The 20,473-nt window shown below is 39.8% G+C and overlaps 1 pseudogene; it reads right to left on the bottom strand.

Annotated features, from left to right (window-relative positions):
• Positions 1–17,274: 17,274 nt before the first annotated feature.
• On the bottom strand, positions 17,275–17,735 carry LOC127665224 (jupiter microtubule associated homolog 1-like; annotated as a pseudogene).
• Between the last annotated feature and the right edge of the window lie 2,738 nt (positions 17,736–20,473).

Here is a 20,473-nt window from a genome sequence, read left to right as displayed (position 1 = left end):
TAGACTTTCTCTCCTCCAGGTCAAGTTTCCTGGGGCTGTGAACTAGTTCTTTCCCTGGCTACCTCATCTTTTTTCCTCACATAGAAATACTTCTTGAGTGTTGGTAAGCTTTAACTTCTAATTCTAGGTCAGACATGTTACCCAAGTTCTATGTTTGCGGATCAGATGCATGATGGTCACTTCACACTTAAAATTTTTGTGTCCTTGATTCCTGTAAAAATACTATCATACTATCGTCTTCAATATTTCCATCCTAAGATAAGGCACTTTCATCTTTGTATGTTCTCATGATGTGAGCCAGGAAGCTACCATGGATTTGTCTTAATTTCCATGTTTGACTTATTACTATGTTCCATTGAAAGGTCCCTTAAATGTCATTTGAGTCCATCCACTTTACTCTTCATCTCCATTGGCAATGATGAAAGACAGAGTTGTAGAACCAAAGGAGACTGATGGAACTGCTTCATTATCAATGGCTATCCTGGACTTTCTTCCTGTCTTCTGGAACCATGTTCATATAGTTGCTAGAGCCTGTCAATCAAGAGCTTGCCTTTCTTGCTTAAAAAAACAAAAAACAAAAAACAAAAAACAAAAGAGAGGGGGAACTACTTTCAGTCTTACAAGAGCAAGAATGACTTAGGGCTTTGCCTTTTCAAACTAAAGCTCATTTCCCCTCTTGCAATTGTAACACTTTCTGTCTTTGGTAAAAGCCCCATCAGTCCTTGCTGGATCTTTCTTAGTTCAGTTAATCTTCCAGAACTTCTCTTTGTCTAATCAGCTTCAAATCACAGTTTCTTAGTTTTGTTTTTAATCACAGTGGCTTTAATATGAATGTATTTTATACAACTATACATGTGAACACATTTTATTCCAGCTATCTTTAATTAATTATACCATAACGTGAAAGGAGATGGTGACTTCCTTAGGAGTTCAGGTCCTATGAACATGCATGTGTGTGTGTGGGTGGGGGGGGGTGGACACCCTGAGTCAGGGTTTAGAAAATCCTTCTATTCTTTAGAAAGACCTAATCCTTCTGTTGGCACTTCACCCTTGCAGGCAACAATGTACGTGACAAATGCCCTTACACACTCCTGACTGCTGTCCTAGCAGCACACAAAAGAGCCAAACCCCTATTGCTGATCTTAGGCTTGACAGGAGGAAATGGTGGGTTTTCTTCTCATCAAACATGGTCCTCACTCTGCAGTAGTTGGGCTGGATGCTCGTGCCAGCTGTCTTTTAATAACCGTGGAACTTTAGAAAAAGTGGATTTCAAAAATTCCGTTGGGAGAATGCCTTGATTTTACAGATTCCAAGAATAAACATCAAAAGAACAGCTGTAAGAACAGAAGTCAAGGGTTAGCTTAGATTTGCAGCTGTCTTTAGGCATGTTCCTGTGGCCTCAGGAACTGATGAGTCAGAAAGTGTAAAAATGGATTTTTATAGGGTTTTGTGCAGGTAACAACATCCTAGCAAAAGCTCCCATTAACCCAGCTTCTCATGACTGGGCGATACTGTCCTTCATTGTTGTGTGAAAACATTTACCTTAAATGTAAGGCAGGAAGAAACATTTCATAAGAGAACGATGTGATATTTGAGAATCAGAATCACAGAACCGAAAGGATGGGCCATGAACATTTCCAGACTCAGACCAAAGAAGGTGACTGGAACTGGTGAATTTCAGGTTCCGGGTCTTGCTCGGTGGCTTACTAGTTGTGAACCTGAGCCAATCACCTTATCCTCTTCTTCCATTGTGGGTCTGTTTTATACTCAGTAAATATTTATTGAACATCTATTACATGCCACAAAAGATTGACAGTAGAAGTTTGGATTATTTGGTGGATAAAACTGTTCTTAGAAAATGACTTTGTCAGGAGTAGGATACTAAGCAAGTAATAAAGAAAATAGAAAATTTAATGCAGTTGTGTTTATAACCATGAATATACAGAGTAGTGCCCTAAAACTAGATTAAACTGATGTAATTATTGATTATCTGTGATAGACTGGATAAATGATGTGCCCAAAAAGGCACATCTCTTAACCCAGAATGTTTTCTCCTATAATGAAGACAGTATAGATGCGAAGTTGAGTTCTTGAAATGGAAACATTGTTCATATGGATCCCAAATACAGTAAGGCACTTTCAGAAGAGAGGGGGAGGAGATCACAGACAGATGGGGAAGAGAAGACATGGTCATGGGGGCAGAAATTGAACTGATGGAGCTAAAGATAAGGTCATCTGCAGTCATGAAATACCTAAGAAGCAAGAAACTTCTTGTCATAGCATTCAGGGAATGGATTTTTGCCACATTATTTTAATCATATACACAAAGTCTTTGCTAGATTAAAAAATGATACTGGTTCTGAACCAGGACATGGATCTTTCTTTGATTTTTCAGCCCATAAAAAGTGTCCTGAAAAACCTGCTTCAGCAAGTTTCTTTTTTGTTTTAAGCTATCAAGTTTAGCCTCATTTATTATAGCAACCCTTGGAAATTAATATAGTGACCATATCATAGGGTATGCCAGCAAGAAACACAATGCCTGGAATAAAGTAAGCCCCCAGCCCTATCTAAAAGTCCTTAGTTACTGAAGTGGTTGGCCAAACCACCTACTTTTCAAGCAGTAACAGTCATTGGAATCTGTATTGTGTGAAATGTCATGAGCACATCTTATTAACCACCATTATATCACTAACCATACTTTTTTTTTTTGTTGTTCTTGAAGCATTGCGTTTTAGCCCTCTAAACATTACATTTATGCTACAATTCTGTTTTGGGCCTAAACTTCTGCCAGTGTGGACCTGTAATTTGGCTTCTTATTCCTCAGCATATAGTAGGATGTTCATGAGGAATGAATAATTGATAGGCTTGCTGAACATACAGTTAAGGATTTTATGGTTATCTCCTTCAAACTGTGGTTCAAAATAAAGAAATGAATCGCTAGATAGATACAGGGGCAAAGGTCTCTTTGGAGGAAGCACTAAATTACAAAAGAAAAGACTATAGCCATAGTGCTTCACAGGCTGTGGCGTTCATTCAATTGTCTGCTTCTGCTCCTCTGGAAAACGAAAAGTTAACAGCAGTTTCCATAATCTACGGACACAAAAGCTGCTTATCAAATCTTAAGCCCAGACACTCTTGTAGGATCTGTGAATCTGGTAATGCATATGACAATGAAACCTTAATCTCATGAAACTTAAAATACAATGGGAGAAGACAGGGGAAACGGCAGATCATGTAGAGGAGAGTCAATGACCTAGGATTTCTGAGTATTCAATAGGTGAATGTTGTATGCATACATGTGCATGCGCATGTGCACTTGTGCAATGTATATATGCCTGCACATGTGTATGTACATATATGTGGTACCACTACTTTTTTATAAATAGAGATAAGGTCCCTCACTGGCCTGGTACTTGTCAAGTAGGTTAATTGAGTTGAACAGTTGGTCTCATGGATTCACATGTCCCTACCTCTTCCATAATGGGATTCTAGAACTCTGTCATTGCTCCTGGCTGTTTCTTAAATGTTGATACCAGGAGTCAACTCAAGTCCTCATGTTTACAAATCAAGTGCTTTATTAAGACAGGGGAAATTTTTAAGTGAAATATGAGTAACAAGGAAGGGAGAGTCAGACATGAAATAATCTGGTAAATTGGGCAAGGCAGAGGGAGAGTAAAGGGCACAGGCTTTGAGACAGGGAGAGCTTTGAGTTCTGTAGAATAGAAAGGCAGTAAGTGTTACTGGATATATCAAGCCTGAAACAAGAGTGTAAGATGGCAGCAGGGATGCTCTGAGGTGTCAGGACAAGTAGAACCATAAAGAGGAGGATAGTGAGGTTGTCTGGAGAGTGTAGGCAAAGAACTGACTTCTTCTGGATTACTTGTTGTTGAGAACCATTGCTGGTGAAGGTGGATTGCAGCACCATCTGGAGCATCAGGTGAAACTAGAGTCCAGACCGGCCTGTGCTGAGGATTTCCAATGGAATGAGGTCAATCCCAATGGAAAGGAAGGGTAAGTCTAGAATCTTCCTTGGAAAGAAAGCTGACAAGGCTTTCTTATGTGATGGTTGACATAGAATACATAAAGAAAAGGAATCCATAGCAGCACCTAAGGTTTTGTTATCAGCAACCTGAACAAACTGTGGGCAATTTACCAAGATAAAGTTAAAACAAAAATTGGGTCATAGTGTGAGAACCGAAGTCACACTAGAAAGAGCATTTGAACACATATTGAAGAATTGTACAGACACGGTATGGAACATTATGATGACACAATGGATCACTGTGATGACAGAGAAGAACATTGTGTTACCACAATGTAGTATTGTGGCAGCATAGTGAAGCCCTGTGATGAGTCAGTGGATCATTGTGATTTCATAAGGTAACATTCTGATGGCACAATGGATATTTGAATGGTTAAAAATAGACCATTGTGATGACACAATGGAGATTCGTGATATCACAATGAAGCAATACGACATAATAAAAATAATATGAAGACACACAGGAAATGTATGATGTCACAAAATAGGACAATTGAGATGCTAGCAATGTGATGGCACACTGGAGGTTTGGATGTCATAAAGCAACATTATGATAGCACATTGGTACTAAAATGTCACAACAGAGAATCAGGTTGGCACATGGATCACTGTAGTGATCTCACAATACAGCAATTTTTATATGAACTCGCACAATGGATCTCTGTTACTGTATAGTGAGTGCAGCATTGACACCAGGAGGTATGGGCTCTGTTGTTAATTAGATTATGTGATGGTATTCTCATCAAATGCATTAGCACCTTTTTATAAGACACCACAGAGAGCTCACTTAATCTCTTTCACCAACTGACAGCATAGCAAGAATGTCCTCTTTATGAGGAAGGTGCTATCTCCAGGCACCTAATCTGCTGGCACCTTGATTTCACACATCTTACCTTCCAGAACATTAATTAGTTTGAAAGTTACCTGGTTCATGGTATTTTGTTTTAATAATTTGAAGGTGATTTTAGATCCCCCTCTCTATGTGTATTCTGAAAATATGCAAAAAAATTACATATAAACAATATATATGTATTTATATGGAATTTATTGTTGAAACAACAGTAGCTGGATGTTTCAGATCAATCTTTGCTTTATCTCTCTCTCTCTCTCTCTCTCTCTCTCTTCATTCCTGGTAATTTTATAGTTACTTATGAAAAACTGATTTAGAGCATATGTTATGTATTATGGACACTAATATTGGCTCATTATCATGTGCTTACTCTCTTTAAAATGTACTTTTTGTTTATTAATCTCTCTATTATCTTGAGAATTCAAATTTTTATGTCATTAAATCCCAATCTTTGTACTTCTTTGCAATAGCATTTGTTCTTTCCTTCTGGGTGTTAAGCTGTTATTATTTCTGAGACCTTGCTCGTTTGTGATCCCATCTTCTGTCGCTATGCAAATCACATCCTGATATGTGCTCACATCTGTGCTGGAGTGTCAAGCCACTGGAACCTTCATGACTCTGTACTGCATAATGCAGACTTAGTATGCAGGGGACAGACACAGTGTCAGATCTAGGTGAATAATCAAAGTCATTTTCTGTTCTTCATGTTTTTATAATTGCATTTTCAATGCATTGAAAGAGACAATTAAGCTAGGAGCTATAGATATAAAGAAATAAAGTTATTGGTAGAATTATTTTCACCATGATGGTTAATAATATAAAGAGGATAGAATAAAGATTAATACAATATACTACAGAGTGTGTCGAGGATTGTCTCTCCTTCAACATTTCCTTTTTTGCTGCTCTCCCTCCCCGCTCTCTCTTACACACACACACACACACACACACACATCACCATCACCATCACTGTCACCACCACACCTTACTTTCACTGTTCTTTCCTACATTTCTAAGACAGAGCTCATCCCCTGCCCTTTCTTTGTGCAGATTTAGCCATAGTAGAGAGTCCGTGGTCTACTGTCACGTACAATTTTTGTTCTTTTGTGCACTAATTGAAATAGATTCATGACTCAACCCTTATTGAAACACCGCATTGTCAGGCTGACAGATTTGGAAAATGTTAGAACTCCTATAATAACCAAAGCTGTCTTTCTGGTCTCATGTTCTATTATAATTTCTATTAGTAGCTGTCCGTGCTTGGAGACTCTTTCTCCTCTTTAATTCAGTTGCATGACTAGAGGTAATGAGGAATTTAAGAGAATTGCAGGTTAGAGATGAAAAAATTGTACCCTGTCTTCTCAATGGATTACTTAAAAAGTAAGGGGCTGCTTACATCAGAATTTACACTTGAAATCTGGGAGAAGTCAAACAGAGTTCTTGGGTATAAAATGACCTTGAACCCTGACTTATAATTGATGAGTATGCTTGTAATCTCTTTTAAATGGTTTCAATTCAGCATGGCCCTAGTGTTAAAAGCCTTACCTTTTAAGATTTCCCAGGTTAAATTGCATAGCTTGGGTTAACCTAATCATTTTCCTTGACTTTCTTTCCACAGCACATTTTTCTATGAACAAGCTGATATCTGGGAAGTGAAGTGTTTCTTGTCATTTTAAGAAGGCTCTATGACTGAATTTGCTCCTAGGGCTTTAGCACTGGATTCAAAGGCTCCCAGGGTTCTGGGGATGAATTTGAGTGCTCCCAGGGCTCAGAGCCAACAGAGAATAGATTTTTAGTAAAATGACAACAACAACAACAAGACAGATTCTCAGTCCATTTCCTTTTTCCCATTCTTGATTTCAAATGCCCCCCTGAGGCCAGATATTCAGTCTCTTTTGTGAGATTCTACCTGCCTGCATGCTGAGGCCCCAGCAGAAGGCATGCACCCCTTCTTGTCTGCCATATGGCTGACAGCCAGGCAGCCATACTTATTTTGTTAAATGTTAGAGCAGTATAATTTAGAATGCCATTATGATGCAAATAAATAATGTCCCTTTTTTAGGATAAAATATTGTTCCAGACCCTTGTAAATAAGAGGTTACCCTTAATTCCAGGTACAAACTCTTATGAGCCTATACTGTGAACACATGATACACAACTGTCCCTCAGAGTTCAGATGTTCCAGTCACATATACCAAATAGCATAGCATGTGCACAGCATACACACCCATCTTCCTATCTATTTTATTTTATTTATTTTTATTGGTATATTTTTTATTTACATTTCAAATGATTTCCCCTTCCTATCTATTTTAAGTCATTTATTGATGGCTTACAATACCTAATGTGATGTGACTGATATGTAGGAAGCTGTCATATTAGATTATCCAGGGAAAGATGGCAATAGAAGTCTATATGTGTTAGACTATGGTGAAATGATGCATTTCCCCAGGGCTTTACATCCAAAGTTAGTTGAATCCGCAAATATAGAGCCTGTGTGTATGGGAGGGTCGACTATACATCACTACAAACACTCAACACACACTCTGCAACTTGTTGCCACCTATCTCATTGTAACCAGGTCATGACTGACAGATTTGCATTTCATTATCCATAAAAGAAACCACTTTGAATTCAGCTGCCTTATTGTTCAAGCAAAATGCACAATTGATCCTGTCATCCTATTCCAAACCACATATATTTCAAGTCTCTTAGGCCCACGTCATTCCCAACATCTTAAACTAAAAGTACTTTAGCTATAATCCAGTGCACTGCTATTTCAGCCTGCCCTTGTACACCCAAGGACCCTCAACCATAGCTCCAGACCTACTGAGCCGCTTCAGGTGATGCATTCTAGGTTCACCCCTAAACTGGTTCTTCTTATAGATTCCATAACCATAGAACATGTCTGCACTATTTCCCTGAGATCCATCAATACAAGATCAAAGCTATTTGCTTGCACAACTGTCCAGATATTACTCTATGAGCTACCAGGAGAGGGGACCTACCTCATTCTTCTCTCTGTTCCCTGTATTTTTAACACATTGCCCAGAGTCTTTAAAACACATCCTTCAAATGACTGTCTGTGTGCAGGATTGACCTGAAATTGATTTGTGATTTTTTTTGTGCACATATAGATCAAGCAGAGTTATAATATATGATGGCATGATACAGACACAGCTTTAAAGTTTCTGTGGCAAAATCCTACCAGGAGGATCATTTCCTGTAAGATTTTCACTTTCCCTGATTCTTCCCATTGATGATACTGGCATTCTCCAGGAGACTTTAGTATCCAGTGTATTAATCAAGCTCTCTCCTGTGTTAGTTCCTTAATGGGTTGTTGTGAGCTGTTGGCGCACTGGCATGCCCTTTCCTTTCCTTGGACAGTTTGTTGGGGGGATTTTTCTTTAAATAGGCAACTCTTTCAGAGTGACAGATCTGAGGAGTTGATTGTTCTTCAAGATGAGGATTAAGAACATTTATTTAGTCATTGGTGTATACACTGTGTTTTCTCCTGTCATTTCAGTGGAGGAAGCAATGGAGACATCTTAGCATTCTTTTTGTTTGTTTGTTTCTTTTCGAGACAGGGTTTCTCTGTGTAGCCCTGGCTGTCCTGGAACTCACTCTGTAGACCAGGCTGGCCTTGAACTCAGAAATCCATTTGCCTCTGCCTCCCAAGTGCTGGAATTAAAGATGTGCACCACCACTGCTTGGCTACATCTTAGCATTCTTAATAAGTTACAGATAATCTCTCATAAAGTACATGTTTTACTACCTATAGCTTGGAGCCAAGTATTGCTCACTGAAAAGAATGATGTCTACTTCTCTGTTTGGTGTTGGGTCTATTTTGATTTGGAAATTTAAGTAGTCACCCCTCATACTCTCTACCAATATGGAAATGCCCTTTTTGCAATGATGGCTATGCAACTTTACCTGTTCCTGTGTGTAGTATTCTCTGTGTGGGTTTTTGTATTGATCTCCATATTATGAGCAACTATAAAATTTAGGTTTGATTGTAGCTTAACTTTGCATTGCCTATAAACATGAGGTTCTTAAAGAAGCTGTAAGCATAAAATAGTTTTAAAAAATGCAGTCAATCTTGAGTAAAAATAAGGAAAATAGAAGGGGGTCCATGACATGGAACAAACAGTTCAGGGACCCTGCGGCAAAAGCAATAGAAGAGGAGGTATTCCAGTGGAGGGGGAAATACTGGAGGCAAATGTATACAGCAGAGGGAGAGGGGAACAGGAAGATGAGGGAGAGAAATGGGCAAAGGAGAATCCACCCAAACAAATTATGTATGCAAATGCCAATGTAATAAAAAAATAAAGAGCTGGTAAAAATCTTTCTTAGGCAGCTGAGTTAGGAAGGCCTTTTTGTTCTAACTTTGAAGGCCTACTTGTTCTAGAGTGAGTTCAAAACCAGCCTGGTAAAAAGTTCATAAGATCCAGACTCAAAATAAAATGTCAAGGTCTAGCTCCCTAGGAAGGCACCTACCAAGAATTCATAGGGGCCCTGATTCCATGACTAGGACTGAAAAACAAATGAATAATCACAAAATGAATAAACAAAGGAAATCAGACAGTGTAAAGTCCATTTGGGTTCAGGGGACCACAATGAAATGGATGCAGGGCTGGTTTCAGTCCCAGGACTATGGTTTCATTGTCTGTGGTATGAAGAACTATTTGTTTCTTCAGAACCTGGACGTAAAGAAGCTGTGAATAATGACAACTGGAAATCTGAATTTTTTGTTATTTAGTATTTGAAATATTTTTGGGCTTTTATCTTAGTGTTGGAGGAAATCAATTTATTTTAGTATCCAATTTGGAACACTTTAAATATTTTCCCCAACAACAGATATGCATATACATAAATAAATCTACATATCAAGAAGGCTCTATATACAGAAATAGGTTATTTATTGGCTATGTCTACATATTTTCTTCAATACATGTGTTTGTCTAAATTTACATACCTCCATCCTATGTATGATGATATAATATATATAGGCTATTTTTCCCATTAAGAAGCAGCTGACACCTTCTACTAAAATAAATGTACCTCTCATTACCATAGATTACCAAAGAACACTATGAGGTTGTTTTGGGCTTATAGCCTCATACTGTGGTATCAATTGAGTTCCTCACATTGAAAGCAACCTAACAAAATATGTAATGTATTTTGTTAAAATAACATGTTGGCTAGAGTTAGTTGGGAAGAACCAGTGTTTACATCATAAAACATTTGAGAAAGATCAATTTAAAACAGACAAGACAGCTAAAACAAACTTATTTGAATGTAGAGAGGAAGCTCAGTTGGTAGACATCTTGCCTAGCATTCATGAAGGCCTGGGTTTGATCTCCAGCACCACACAGAGTGGGCATGGAGTCACAAACCTGTAATGCCAGCCAGTACTCAGGAGGTGGAGAGAGGAATATCAGGAGTTTAAGGTCATCTTATATAGTGAGTCTGAGGCCAGCTTGGGATGGAAACCATGTCTCAAAAAATCTACCATCACCAACAACATATGATGATATATATATATATATATATATATATATATATATATATATATATATGTGTGTGTGTGTGTGTGTGTGTGTGTGTGTGTGTGTGTGTGTGTACACATGTACATGTATGTGTATATGTCTATAGCCTTACCTCCTCTTTGCCAAGGTGTGAATGTGCTACACTCTTTCTGGTACTTTGCTTTTTAGGTTTTTTTCTCAAGCCAGGGTTTCTCTGTATAGCCCAGGCTATCCTAGAACTTGCTCTGTAGACCAGGCTTGTCTCTATTTCATGAAAATATGATTGCCTCTGCCTCACAAGTGCTTGGATTAAAGGTGTGCACTGCCACCACCACCACCCAGCTACTTTGCTTTTTCTATTTTCTGATTTATTTAACATCCCTCCACTTCTTGAACACTATAACCTAGAGTACACTTACAGTGTGCAAACATGCCCAAACTGCTTCTTCCTTCTGCTTTCTTTCTTTGAAGTATGGTGATCATAACCAGGTCTCATGTTTGTTAGACAGACAGCTCACCCTTCCCACCAGATTACAGTGAAATAAAAATTTAACTTCCTGGAAAAGGCAGGGTCTGTTTTTCTTTTTAATTTACCTCAGAAGAATGTGCTGAACTTTACAGATATAGAAAATTCTATTAACGAAGGCAACCCTGATCTTAAATGTTGCCAATAAGACTCTTGATGAAGAAATCTAAACGTTTAACTCATATAAAGTGTTTATCATGGAAGTTAAAAATAACTCAGCCCAGGTCCCTTGAATATTATAACAAAAGTTGTAAAATAACAATGTCTTAGAAACAACCATAAGAATATCTGAATCTAAAATGTGCATAGTAATAACTTTGTCTAACAAACATAGATGTTGTTAAACAAAAAAAAAGAGAGAGAGAATTTCCTGGAGGCAGGAACATTTAGCCAAGGATCCTAAATCACACTGCACTTGCCTGAATGCACAGGTTGGTTTATGGAGAAGGCATCTTCAAAGCTACTTTCATTTCTTACCTACAAACTGAGCCATGCAACTCCCTTGATCCTAAATTGGAAGACTAACATTGTAAAAATAGATATAATACAGGCTCAATACCATGGCCATCAATGTGCCAATGTCATCCTTCACAGAGACAGAAAAGCCATCTCAAAATTCATATAGAAGCACGAAAGCTAAAACAATCCAGAGCCAAAAAATCCAGTGAGCTTGAAATCCCTGTACCAGATTTCACATGATACAGAGTCATAATCACAAAATCAGCAGGCCACTGAAAGAAACTAGAAACACAGATCACTAGAATCGAATAGAGGAACCCGTGCAGCTACAGCCAACCTGGTATTGACCAAGATGCTCTGAAATTATTAGAAAGAAAAAGTAGTGAAAATACTTTAGGATGTAAGTTCAGGGAAGGACTTTATGAATAGGAACCCAGCTGCTCAGGGCAGAATACCACATATCACAGAGATATTTAGCTATTTAGCAGCTGATAATTAATACATATTAACCACATGATCTAAGTTATCCATCAGCAGAGAACAGGTGAGAAAATGTGATACAATGAAACCTTTTTAGCCATAAAGAGTGAAGTTATGCCATTTGCATAGAAATAGACGCAACTAGAGATAAACATACTAAATTAAGACAGTGTCAGAAAGACAACTATATATTATGATATGCACATGTGTGCATATAATATATAACATAGAATATATATCTACATTCTATCTATATAAAAGATATTATTTTAATTTAATCACTTCTAATGATGCCAAAACAGAAGTGTTTGAGGAGCCAGTGAGAGAGCTCAGTGGGTTAAGGCACTTGTGGTCAAGCCCATGACCCGAGTTTGGTCCTTAGGAGCCACATGGCATAAAGGAAAGAATCTAATCCTTCAAGTTGTCCCTTCACCTCTACACATGGGACCCTAGCACTTGTGGTCATATCTCACTAGGCTCTGCAGCCTAGAAATTCTTTCTGATGACCCACTGAAAATGTGGTTTGGAGCGGATCTGACACAGGTACCTATGAAAGCATGCACTTGGTATTTGAAAGAAAGTGTGGAAGAAACTTTCTCTTATCTCTCTAGGAATGACTTCAAAATATGAATACCCCTCCAGGCACAAGGCATTCCACACCTTTGGCAGAAACCATTTACCTGGCTGAGAATACAGGGATAATTGGCTATAAAAGTTCAATGCCAGATGAAAAGAGAATTCCAGAGGTAGGTGCAGCACATTTAAATGAGCCGTCCAAATGATGTAGCACTGGGCTGTGGGTGTTCAACTGGGAGTGGGCGTTGGTGGCAGTGTTGATGGACATAAAGATAGTGTGTGTCCCAACAGGTTATAAAGCTTTAATGCATCAGAGTTTCCTCATTCACAGAGACAGTTTCTACCTTCCAGGATTATTGTGAAGAAGTGAACTGAAAGAGGTTTTAAGATGCTAGCCATGAAGTTTGGGCACCTCAGACTCTTGTCCATGGCCAACCCTCTCAGTAAACAAGGTCTGTTTTCAGTCTTCATTGAATTACCGCAGCTTTGCCATGAATACGAAACTACTCAATTTTAAAATTTGCCCTTAACTCTTGAAATGGAGCAAATGTTTATATCCCTCCTAAATTTGTTTGTCAAAAGTTCAGCTCCCAGAGTGATATTATAGGATGAAACTTTTGGAAGGTGGTAGAGCTCTCATAAATGAACTGAGCCCAGGAGACCTTTCATACCTTCCTCCATGTGAAGTTACAAGGAGAAGATGGTCCTTACACATGTCAGTGCCTTGATTTTGGCTATAAAATGGTTCAGAACCAAGAGAAATAATGATTGTGTTGTTTTAAAACCACCTGGTCTGTGATAGTTTTGTTATAGAAACCCAAACACAGCAAAATAGCCATTTTCCTATTGCTACTATGATGTCTTTGTTCCCCTTGTAGGAAAATCTCAAAGAAGGTATTTGCTTTTATTGTCTTTTATTCTGTTCTTTTCACTCTTAAAGCAACCCTAGCCAGACTTGTACCTCCTAACTTCACTGAAATTGCAACTTGATCTCAAGTAGCTTGATCCAATGAAGCATTCTCCCTCATGATCCTATGTCACAGAACAGTGCAAACTGTCGGTGCCACAGTTGTTGGCTCCCTTTTCCATGACTAATTTTGTTTGTTTGTTTGTTTGTTTGTTTGTTTGTAAGAGACTTGCTTCTCTTGGTTTTTCTACCCTACCCCCAACTCACCAACCATCTCTCTAGTTCCCCAGATCTGTATTTCTGTATATTATATTACAGTGAAAACAAATTAAGAGGTCAAAAGTGCTTTCCCATACTCTAATATTGGAATGTCAAGGAATTAAGCCATTTTTCCATTGGCCCTCTGTGTTCTTTAGTTTTACCTGTCAACTTGATGCAACCTCAAATCACTAGGAAGGGAGCCTTAATGAGTAATTCTCTTGATTAGGTTGGCCTATGCACATGTCTGTGGGAGGTTGTCTAGACTGGTAATCAACAGAGGAAGACTGAGTCCATTGTGGGTGGTACCACTCTCTAGATGGGGGTCCAGAACAATATAAGAGGAGGAGTTAGTAAAGAGCAAGGATCCATGTGTTTGTTCTCTCTGCTGTGATTATTGAATGTGGTGCTTTAAGTTCCTGCTCTGAATTCACAGGAATAATAGACTGAAACTTGGAATTGTGAGCCAAATAAGGCCTTTCTTCCCTAAGTTCCTTGTTGTTAGAATATTTATTACAGGAGCAGAGATGAAAATAGAATACCCTCTCCACCCCTTTTTCCCTAAAGCTAAAGATTCAAATGGTGTCCATAGCTAACAACTATAACTATACAGATCAATTCCATACACACTCCACACTCCCTACAGTCAGTCACTTCCTGGACATCTCTTGGTACCCACAGCTCAATGTATTCTAATTAAAATTTACTTTTCCATTTTTCTTATATCTCCTTAACTTTTTGTTTTAAGTAAAAGAAGTTTTCTGGGTAGCAAAAATTAGCCTGGAATTTCATATGTAGCTAAAGATGACCTTGAATTTTTTTTTTGAGACAGGGTTTCTCTATATAGCCCTGGCTGCCCTGGAACTCACTCTGAAGACCAGGCTGGCCTCGAACTCAGAAATCCACCTACCTCTACCTCCCAAGTGCTGTGATTAAAGGCGTGCACCACCACTTCCCAGTGACCTTGAATTTTTGATTCTTCAATACCCACCTTCTGTATGCTGGATTATAGGTCTGCACCATACATATACAGCTGTAAGCAAAATTCTGGTACCCCAATATTCACAGAAATCTGTTTTTCTCTAATGCAGGTGATGATAATGGTGATGATAATTTGTATTTCAATTTGTTCAAAGCCAAAACCTTTGGATCATCTGGCTTTCCCATCCCTTAGGAAATCCTGTGTTTAAAATACATCAGCACTCTACAGTGTCTCTCTCCTCTACTGTGAATACTCTAGTTTCCACACCACCATCCCTTACCTAAATCACTGTTATAGCACCCAACATCTCTATAGAGAACCTAAGGTGCTTTCAATTTTCTGAGGGCCATTTCATCTGAATAGCTAGTGATGACTCTTCATTGCATAGACATAAAGGATAGAGTCTTGTAATACCCTACCTTGTCTATTGTCATATAGCCCTTGGTCCTCTATGTCTGGTTTCTGCCTCTCCCCTCTCTGCAGCCACACTGTCCTCAGCTTCATTGTTAGTCCCAGACATACTCTGCTTCAGGAAATTGACTCTAGCTGTCCCTTTCTCGAAGGTCTCTCCCTAATATCTATTTGATTAATTTATCTCCTTCTGGTCTTCTACAAATGTCAGCTTCTAGATAGGAATTGTATTTATTTAAAATAGATTGGGTGATTCCAAGTTATAAGAAAGGGCTTTAGATCATATGAGCTCCAGTTTTGTGTGAATTGTCATTATTCTGTGGGTAACTTTCCTAATTAACTATTCCTTGTCTTCTGAGTGTGTCTCATAAGGCACTGTAAATTCTTAAGTAAAATTGAAGAATAATTACCAAGCAACCTAAACTCAGGCTCAAGAAGTTGTTCTTTGCAGAAATCAACTTGTCATGTGGTAAATGGTATTGATTAAAACAAATTCCATTAGAAAATTGAAAATATTCAAGATGGTGACTCAAAGCCATATTAACCTCCCCCACCCCCCCAAAAAACCCAAGCGAACAACAATGAAAAACCCAAACAACAACAGCAACAACAAAAATAGTTCACCTATAAACAGAAGGCACAGCAGACAAAGAATACTTTGTGGGTCATTTGTTCCCCCCTCCCCAGTAGAATTCATCTTGGAATGAATATTGTTTTGAATATGCCACGTGTTTCAATTGGATTTAACTTCTGGATTTATGGGAGGCCACATGAGCCAGAATTGCAGGTATTTTAGTGCAGATGGAGGAGAAGCCTTTTTCAGCCCTCTCTTCTTTGGCCTTCAGTTGGAACAGAAAGTAGGAATCCTCATAAACACAGCCGGGGCAGCTCAAACCATTATATGATTCGCACAGATTTTTCTTGCACCTTATCACTAGGAATATATTCTATTTGAGATCTCCTTATTGTGCCCACATCTCTATGGAAAGGAAATAAACATTCAATGAGTTTATCATCCAAGCGACTCCCGGGAGCACTGGGTATGCGTTACTGCAGGGCACCGCTTTTTCCAGCAACACCTTGTGAAACTAAAACTGTCACTTTGAATTCCATTTACTCTACAAGCAAAGGCCTCCAACAGTGACAGAGTGTGGACAGTATTCTATGTCCTATTAGTCGACACAATTAACAACAACAAAAAGAGAAAAAGGGTTCATCCTTCTGGGTATCTTTGTCAGTACTTTCCAGACTTAGCTAAAAAATGCTAAAAATAGTAGGGAAAAATACTTTAATTCCTATGTTTGGTTGTCAGTGAAATTGATTTTTCATGAGGTGGATGAGCTATAGGTTCATCTTGAAAAACTTTAATAGCTATGTATGCTTTTATCAAGTTTTATCTGTATTTCTGTTGTTTGCCGACTCTTTGTCAATAAGCAAATAAGTCTGAAGGTGTCTCTGTGATATGCAGACTTGCGGCCTCTGTGTAAATTCCCAGAAGTGCTGCATCCCAGTCACATGGCAGGTCTATTTTCAGTTTTTGAAGGAACTCCACACTGATCTCCTTTGTGCTTGCATGAGTTTACAACCAGCTGTGAAGAGTCTGAAGACATTTAGTGGTTTGGGGTGGTTTGTTTTGTTTCGTTGTATACACTAATATCCTGTTAGAGGACCTGGTAGAGATTTTCCCATCCTCTGTGTGCTGCCTTTTTATTGGCACCACACTTTCCTTTGCTGTACAGAAACGAAAATGTTCCCATGAGAGCCCATCGGTGAACGGCTGTTATTTCCTGAGCTAGCGCAGTCATATTGAGAAAGCCCTTATGCATGTCTATTGATCGAAGCAAACTCCCTGCTTTCCCTCCCAACTAGAGTTAAAAAGTCATTTGGATATTTGTTCAGTTTTTATTTTATCTTATTATTTGGCTTCTCAGCAAGTTGAGCCATTGAGCCATCTTGCCAGCTGTAATCTCATAAATAATGTTTAAATTCTTCACATAGTAGTGTATTCATTTCAATATCTTTAGACTCAGCAGTCAGGGATGGGTCATGATGCTCTTCTTCATCGTGGATTCCACCCTTTCTTTTCCTTTATCTCTCTCTCTCTCTCTCTCTCTCTCTCTCTCTCTCTCTCTCTCTCTCTCTCTTTTAAGTGTTTCTCTTTTAAGGTATAGTCAAGCTCATGTTACACATTTCACAAGCATGGAAGAAAAAAAAACAAGCAAACAAACAGATAGAAGGTCAGAGTTCAACAGAAGAAGCTAACTCAAGACCAGGCTGGACATGCCACCAGAAGGGTTTCACCTGGATGGCACTGGGGCCAGGACCACTGGTCCGGGCAAAGAAGCAGTGGGCACAACCTTCTCTTCCATCTGCTCCTGATTACCTTGGAAGTCTGTGTCCATAGTTTCATGTGTCTCCGTCTCTGGTGAGGCCTAAGAAGTCTCCAGAGCTTGCTTGGGAGGAATTAATTCTCTATGTTCCAGGGAACTCCAAACCTTCCCTGTGTCTACTAGGCTTGGTATCTGCTGACTTGGCCCAAGATGGGGGACTTTCTTCAGATGTCTCAGAGATGGTAGAGACCATTTATTCTTCCCCACAGCCTGTTCTGTTGGTTTATCAAAGCCCAATAAAAAATTGGACTCACTACCCGGAGGCTGCAAAACTTGAAAGCTGATCCTGTATTGGGATCCGCACTTTTAAAAGTGAAAACAGTGGTCATGGTGCTGAGGGGTGAGGGAGGCTAGCTCGCAGGGAGCACTGAGGGGATTGGAAGCAAGCGTCACACACAGCTCCTCAGTCTAGACCCACCACCCTTCACCAGGCCTCTGATGTGCTGATGTGTTGTTTTGTTTGGGTCTGCTCTGTATCTGTTGAGATCGATGTTTCCTCTGACTAATTTGGGAGAGTTTTAGTGAACAATGCTTTCAGAGCAGGGGAGGGGCTTCAGGGCTCACCCTTCTGCTTTCACGCAGAAAAGGGGAAATAAACCAATGTAACAGCAACAACAGCAAACAGAACCAGATAGGGAAATATACTGTAAATCAATTTAAGGCAATTACCATGCCTTAAATGACCAAAGACAATAAAATGGCACAAACAAAAAGCAAATTCCCTGCAGTTAATAATTACTTAGAGTAAAAGTGGTAATTGAATGAAATAAAAAAGGGGAGGCAATGGGGCTGGAGAGATGGCTCAGAGGTTAAGAGCACTGGCTGCCCTTCCAGAGGTCTTGAGTTCAAATCCCAGCAACCACATGGCGGCTCACAACTGCTGAAAGGGGATCTGAGGCCCTCTTCTGGCCTGCAGGTGTATGTGCAGCAGAGTGCTTATACTTTCTTTCTTTCTTTCTTTCTTTTTAAGGCTGGAGTGAAGGAGGCAAGAAGGGAGGGAGTGAAAGAAGAACCTAGTTAGGAAGAAGTATCACAGAGGCAAGGGACTGATGTTAGGAAGAGGGGAGAACCTACTAAATGTAATTCCCAATTTCACAGGACTAAAGTCCTCCAAGAGGAAAATGTCAAATAGAGAATTTCCTGTATCAGATTGGCCAGTAAGAGAACCGAACAGGCAGCACCATCCCTACATAGGTGGTTCTGGGCTATGCAAGAAAGCTAATCTGTGCTGACGTATTTTAAGTCAACTCAACACAGACACTAGGGTTGTTTGGGAATGGAGATGCTTAATTGAGAAAATGTTCCCCAGCAGATTGGCCTATGGGCAAGCCTGTAGAGCATTTTCGTGAGGTGGGAAGAACCAGCTCACTGTGGGCAGTGCCACTCCTGGGCTGGTGGTCCTGGGTGCTATAAGAAAGCAGGTTGAGCAAGCCATGGGGAGCAAGCCAGTGAGCAGCATTCCTCCATGGCCTCTGCATCAGCTCCTGCCTCCCGGTCCTGGATCTGATTCCTGCTGGGACTTCCTCAGTGACACTGTGACCTCAGAGCTGTGCTCAGATGTGGGGGAGCTAAGGAGGGCACTGAGATTGACTGCAGTAAACCCTTTCCTGTCCAAGTGGCTTTTGGTCATTGTGCTTATCATAGCAATAGAAACCCTAGAGCTAGAGAATGGACCAGCAGGTGTGTCCTCCAATGAGTCTTGCCTTTAGGTTCTGGCCTCAATCAATGACCAAGGTCTGGAAGGTGTAGGCCAAAAACAAAACAAAAGAAAACAAACAAACAAACAAAAAAAACCCCTGCCCTACCCTAAGCTGCTTTTAGTTTGAGCATTTTTATCAAATCAGAACTCAAACTAGAATAGACTAAATGACTTATAAAGGTATACAATACAGAAAAAAGTGTACAAGGAAAATTGATTAAGCCTAAGAAGAGGAATAGAAACCTATAAGCTGATTTTATAAATAAAGTAAAATCAATGGTAAGAATATAGTACATGGGGTAAATGGAGAATAGTAAATTCTCCACGGGGGTATGGGGAGGGGGAGGGAGAGAGACAGAGACAGAGAGACAGACAGACACAGACAGAGCAAAAGAAAAAAAAAGGCAAAACATTTCTTTTTAAAGCTCAAACCAGAAAAGTATGTTGGAGCAGTGTCTTCTGCAGACTCTGGAGCCCGAGAGGAGGAAGTGGTGGTCCGCTAAAGTTGGAGACTCTTATTTCATCTTGGTTCTGATGCTGGAGAGACTGAGGAGTCAATTGTTCATCATCGTTGAAACCACTTTAGGTATAGCCTTTTTCTCTGTACTAGGATGTATCTCTTGGGACTTCTAGCTTTACAGCCTATGTCCAGACCGATCTTCCTGCTATCCAGGGACTCCCCAGTTTGTCCATCTTGGGGTGCCAACATAAACCAAGGGGTATTTGCTAAGTCTGCTTGGATGTGGGGGCTCCAGGTAGGTCACTGAGATTTTTCAGGAGAGCCTTCCTCAGAATTAAGCACTCTGAGGGTGGGAATAGGCTGTGGAGAGTATCCATTGGACTCAAGAGCTTCAGAGTTCCCCATCCAGTGAAAAACCGAATGGCCTGCCATGGAGTTTAAGTCATACTTCAGGTTGGGTCTGTGGGTCTTCACTGTGCTTATGACTCAGTAAGGAGAGAAAGGCAACCGAGCATGGACTCCATCCTAGTATATCCTCTCAAGAGTATCTGCCTCCCAAGTGGCATGGGGGCTGGCCTGTTGATTCCAGGCATCATAAACAGTCTTTGGGTTTTTTTTTTGGGGGGGGGGGGTTTGAGGTGGGCAGGAGATCTCAGTTTTAGACATTAGGTTCCCTCTCAAGATGATGCCCAGCCAGCCACAGCCCTCCAAGACATGGAAAATGGCCAAGTAGCCCTCTTCTGAACTACAGCTGATCTGTGTAGGAGGAGTTGCTAAATTTGAGGCTTATGAGAAATGTGGGTGTGTCCAGTGCTGCCACCTAATTGCTAATCCTTTGGGAGGGCAAAGCATGAGGGTATAAGCAGAATGCAACACGAGTTCCATACATACAATATTACCAGGTAACC

Source organism: Apodemus sylvaticus, chromosome 14 (genome assembly GCF_947179515.1).
Source record: "Apodemus sylvaticus chromosome 14, mApoSyl1.1, whole genome shotgun sequence".
In the NCBI taxonomy this organism is placed as follows: Eukaryota; Metazoa; Chordata; class Mammalia; order Rodentia; family Muridae; genus Apodemus; species Apodemus sylvaticus.
This window is presented reverse-complemented; position numbering and strand designations above follow the sequence as displayed.